The sequence below is a fragment of the Lissotriton helveticus genome, chromosome 6 (assembly GCF_964261635.1).
Source record: "Lissotriton helveticus chromosome 6, aLisHel1.1, whole genome shotgun sequence".
Lineage (NCBI taxonomy): Eukaryota > Metazoa > Chordata > Amphibia > Caudata > Salamandridae > Lissotriton > Lissotriton helveticus.
Genome location: NC_136067.1, coordinates 117,336,421 through 117,342,420, shown reverse-complemented (window position 1 = coordinate 117,342,420; position 6,000 = coordinate 117,336,421).

The following is a 6,000-nucleotide window of genomic DNA, read 5'->3' as shown; positions in this document are numbered from 1 at the left end:
ATTATTCTTCGAATTTTATGGTCCTGAATGTTCAGTCCGATACCACTCCAGATTTGCCTGCTATTTCAGTATTACCAGTCAAAGGCGAATTATGTGTCAGGAAGAATGGTTCCGCACATGTAGGACATAGTGATTGTACTATTACTGTCGAGTATAGTGGCAGTGGGAAATCTATTTTCAAAGCCTCACGTCATTCTTATTTTGTTTGTGGTCCGACCGCATATGTTCGTCTGCCCCTCGATTGGGATGGAACATGTTACATTGCCTTCCTACTGCCACCAGTTTTTCTAGCCCCATCTGATTATCACAGAAACAAACATCTAGTACACGTCAGACCTAGAAGGGAGATCGAGTCCCCAATAGTCGATCAAACTGAAACTACTCTAGAACAGTATCAAGATTTCAATAAAGGTTTCTTCTTCTTTATAGGCCCTGTCCAGAATAGTAAGTTAATTCGTAGGTTAACCAGAACCCTTGAAGCAGTAGTGAATGAGACTACTTCTGCTCTAGGTAACTTAACTGAAGAGCAATCTGCTATGAGATTTGTCGTGCTCCAAAATCGTCTCGTTCTTGACGTCATACTGGCCGATAGAGGAGGAGCATGTAGAGTCATCGGATCTAGTTGTTGCATTTTCATTCCTAATAACGTGCCGTCTGTTTATTCAGCTATAACCAGACTTCTTAAAATTGCCCATCAGTTACACCAGAATCCAGGCACCTGGACATGGTCGGGTTGGCTCTGGAGTATTATATCTGCCTGGGGATGGAAAGTATTGTCATTCCTAGGTATTGCAGTAATGATCATATTCAGTTGCTGCCTCTGTATACAATGTGGCCCTGCGATTTGCGGCATGTGCGCTACCTCTTGTATTCCTAGTCCTAAATCCCGTTCCAAGACAATTCGAGACGAGCAGATGATGCTATATGAAATGATAGATGGTATCATGAATATTGATGTTTCCTGATGGAAACGTAGGGCACAAGGAGGGAATGTGGAAAAGTAAATTTTGCCATGTCATATGTACCTACGTGTTCCCCATGTTATGTTATATGTGCATGATCGATATGCATGTATCCCCTTCTGATCGATTAAAGACGCAATTACAGTTGTGTCCATTTCTAGTATGCCAGTTTCCAGTCTTCGTGAAAGCTACGAATATCAGGCCTATGTAAACCTACGTTGCCACGTTTTACAGTGTGCACGTTAATTCATTGAATTGTCCCCGTTTCTAGGCCTCAAAAGGGCCCGGACTCAGATTCAGCTCCTGTCTCCTGAACCCTCTCCGAGGAGCGATACAGCCCCCACCTGCATCCCTGACCCTTAGCTTACTTTCATGCCTCGCAGTGCCCGGCCCGGCCTGGCTCTGCCTCCCAGTCTGCCAAGAGTATGTTATGTTTCTAGTTATCAGTCCAGCCCTCCTTCTCTGCATTCCTTAGCTACTGAATCGCATCAATAGTTTCCGTCATGGTCTAGCCTTTATGTCTCCATGTAAGAGAAATACTGTATTAATATTCATAGAATATTCCTCGCACACGCACTACATGTAGAATAATGCATGCACCAGTCTTAGCGTCTGTTAGCCTTTACCCTGATAACTTTTTGGATTCTATCAACATGTACTCTAAACACCAGATACTAGATATGCCTGGGTACATGTCGCTCTGACACTCCAGACTTTAGTCTCCTCTTCTAGCGCAGAAGTCATAGCCCCCCAGTTCTCCCTGGTAACACGTCATTGTCAGTTTGCGCGTACCACTAGGTTAGAGGTCCCAGCTGCTCAGGTAGCCCCCTCCATGTTTCCGCCCCTTTTATGACATATTCTGTTACGTTTGTATCACATGTCTATGCATACGCCCTGTACACGCCTTCTTGTTACATCATTTAGGCCTTATCTTTCGCGACTGTTACGAACCACGCCTACTGCTACGCCTACTGTATTGAATGTAATGTATTCTGTTTAACTATATATATTGTGCACGGTTATTAAAAAGTTGTGCGCATCATTCCCAGATCCTGCCCCCGGCAGCTGCCATCCTATTCCCGTACAGGCTGTCCTGTTCCTGTCCTTTTATGCCTGATTAAAGCCTGTAAACTTCAGCTACCTCGAATCTTGACTCTTATTTATTGAGCTACCTGTTTATTGATTAATTCCGAAAAATAGATCCGGTAATAATTTATTTATTTACCACACTACAGCAACATCTCAATGATTTTATGAATATAGACCTGGACTCAGATTAGCGCGAGTGTAGGTAATTGCCTATGTAAGGGCAAAAGGAGGTTCTGGAGGTACTGAAATTCTGGACCCGTGTCATAAACATCGTCGTATCATAACTATTTTGGTATCAGCAGACCGAGAATGACGATTATACTATATACACGAGTATTTTCAGCGTGTTCGAATGACGAGATCACCATAAAATCAGAGATTCCGTTCTGAACCCTCGGGTTCCATTTTGTGTACGGCAGCCATTTTGTGGTTGCCCTTACATAGGCCGATGTTTAAGGCCGAACGAGTCTTTTGGGATACGTACACCTTCAGCTGACTTTTGTGTGACCTGGGCAAGCTGACTCCACTGCCCGAAGCCAAACCTGTTCTACCAGTTTCTTTCCCAGTGGCCGATTGAGATTAGGGATCAAAGCAAAGCATGCCATAAACCCTTTATTGCACACAACCATGTCTAATCTTACACACACCTGTCTCTGTTCCTTTCTTTATGACCTGCTTTACGAGGAGGAGGTGCCCGTTTTTATTAGGGGTCCGTCCAATTATCTGATGGAAAATGTTGGGCCTTGCCGGGTAATTGATTGTGGTCTGGACAAACTGAAATGTGGGATTGTCATCATGACTGCTTTTTCTTTGTCGTGAAAATATGTGAATGGTCAATTGTAAAATAAGGAATGTTTGCCTGAAGCATAATATTTTGTATAAAAAGGGTTGACTAGCTTTGTAAAGTTGAGCAGTCTCCTGAGAACATACACCGTGTTGTACTTCTAGGATACCTGTTACTGGTTGCAGCCAATAAATCTGATCTTTGACTTCACCAAGAAGACTGTTTCTGTAGTCTGAAACAGGAGAACTCGAAGTCTTTGGGTGTGTTCCCTGGCACCGCTGGGTTCTAAATAACCCGGTACTGCAGGTTGACTCTTCTCAAAATAGTGTGGCTACGTGTTTCCTGTGCTTTCTGGCCCAGTTCAGAGCCCAGGGGCCAACGGGGCCCAACAATAGTCTCCCCCGGGGGTTTACCTTTTTCTTCACCCCCCTCGGGGCCCTTGCGGAGGTTCGATCGGTCAGGGGTAGGGCTCCTGCTCTTCTGAGAGCCCTTCGGTGGATCTCGTGCTGCTAAGGCCGGTCACGGGGCCCGCGCCAAGAGCTCAGCCAACCCCGAGGGTGCAGCAAGTCGGAGGGGGCTCTCACTCTCCCAGGCCCCCTCCGTGATGATTCCGAAGCCGGCTGGGGTTTCTGCCGGTGTCGGAGCTGGTCCCAGGCCTTCCTCTTCCACCTCGGGCCCAGGGACCTATCGGAGAAGGCCTCTGCAAAGGCGCACCCGCAGCCGCCAATGGCAGTGCAGCCTGTGGGGGCACGGCCCAATGAGAGCACGACGGGGCGGAATCAGTGGCAACCCCCGTCACGTGGGTCGAGATGGAGGCTTCAGGGCCTAGCGCGGCCTTTTTCTAAGATCGCGGGGGCCGCTGCGGGAACTCTTCACACCGGGTGCCGGGCTGCGGCAGTGAACTAGGCCCACAGGCGCCCTCCCGGCCAGCGCCTCTGTGGAAGTTGGACGCCGGGTCCGCGGCGGCAGTGACTGGGCACAGAGCTGGGGCCGCCGAGGGGGCCACGGGGACACCGAAGACGGCGATCCTTTACAGGGCACACAGAGGAGCCCACGGACTGCGGCGTTGAGTTGTGGAGGGCAGCGCGATTCGGCCACAGCCTAGATCAGCACCAAGGGGCACAGCGGCAGTTCTAGCAACAGCGCTTCGTGGGCATAGCGCTTCGGGCCACAATTGTCTCTAGAGACACAGTGCTTCTCAGGGGCACAGTAGGTGAGCTCCGGGTAGGCAGTTCAGACAGTTTAGCAGTTCAGATGATGCAGAACAGGCCACACGACAGTGGCAGGACAGCGCAGGGGCCCAGGTCAAGACAAAGGGGGCAGAAGGGACAGAGCCCAATACCTGGTTGATCCCCAGTAGTCCTGTGGCAGTTAGGTTTCTTCTTGGCGCTTGATGGTTCCTGCGCTCTTGGTAGATAACAGATTCTTGGTTTCTTGGAAGGGGGCGGGGGGTTGAGTTGAAGGCTGCTGACAGGATTCCTCAGCAGGTCACTGCAGGTGGTCCCTGGGTTCCCCTCCCGCCGGGCCAGATCAGTGGGCTAGTTCAGTGTTACTCACACAGCTTGGTGGGCAGCGCCTAAACCCCGTCACCCCCAGTGGTATAGGTTTCTGACTAGGCCCTACCGCCTAAGTCTCCTGCGTAGGGTCCCCCGGGTCAGTGATGCCCCAACTGACTAAAAACATTCCCTCCTTTACTTTATATATGCCCAGGTCAGGTGACCACTCTCTAAGGCGGCAAAAGCAGACCCCGCCCCTATTCTAGAAGGTTCCAGGAGCTTCCCTACTCTAATTATGGGCAGGCAAGGCAGGCTGGTATTGCAACAATGTTTAAGGGTTCCAGCCAGCTCCTGGCAACTAGGGTGCTACACAAAAAGACCACGCTGCAGTAGCAGGGGCCTATGACAGCCATGTTTGAAGTAGAGACCTAAGGCCCAAAAAAAAAAGCCAAGCATTTACAATGCAACGGTCTCGGCATTGCAAAAGTTAGAGCTATTAGCAGTGTAAATGAACGCGAGTTTAAGGTCTTGACATTGTAAATGACAAGGTCTTATATTTATGTTTTAAAAACCAAAACATAAATAAAAGTCATTGTCATTTACAATGCCAATAGCTCAAAGTCACCTAATGTGTATGGCAAACTACAGTAGCCTCCTGACGAGTGCCCTTTCACTTAATTTTTTCCAAATGAAAGCCATGGCACTTTTTTTTTTTTTACAAATTAAGCACGGGTGGTGTCCGTGTCTGCACGGCAGTGGTTGTGTCCGTGTGTGCATGGCAGTGGTGGTGTGCGTGTGTGCATGGCAGTGGTGGTGTGCGTGTGTGCATGGCAGTGGTGGTGTCCATGTGTGCATAGTGGTGGTGTCCGTGTGTGCATGGCAGTGGTGGTGTCTGTGTGTGCATGGCAGTGGTGGTGTGCGTGTGTGCATGGCAGTGGTGGTGTGCGTGTGTGCATGGCAGTGGTGGTGTGCGTGTGTGCATGGCAGTGGTGGTGTGCGTGTGTGCATGGCAGTGGTGGTGTGCGTGTGTGCATGGCAGTGGTGGTGTGCGTGTGTGCATGGCAGTGGTGGTGTGCTGTGTCTCCGCAGCGCGTCTTCTTGGTGCGTGGAATCGCGGCGGCAGAGTAGAAGTCTAGCCCCATGTTGTTGTTACATAGCAAACGCTGCAGGAGCAACAGTAGAAAGTACAGTACAGACCAAATGAGTCCGGGAGGAAAACAGAGGCATGCAACCGCCGAGCAGCCCTGCCTGCGGTGTCACCCGGCCTCAGGGAGGGGCGCTGGCTGCATGTCTGCTGCTGATGGAAGAGGAGGATCAGGCACTGACAACCACCCTATGGGGAGGGGGGGGGGGGCATCGGTAGAGACTTAAACCGTTTGCGCTGTATAAACATCAAAAAGTCCAACAAAACAGCCATCAACTGGCACGCAGCTCTAGTCTTTCCTCGTGCCCTCAGGGGTGCAGCGGAAGAAGTGGGGCCAGTCCCTGGGAAGGGAGGCTGGTTTAGGGTCAGACACGTCCTCAAACATTGGCCAACCACAGTCCTGTTAAAAGATGGCAGAGCCCAGATCCCAGCTGTTCAGAGAATCCTCCACCAACATTCTATAGCAGATGCATTGCCAGCTTCGGAATGTTCCAAAAAGCGGAGGGATAGGGTAAAGGGAATATA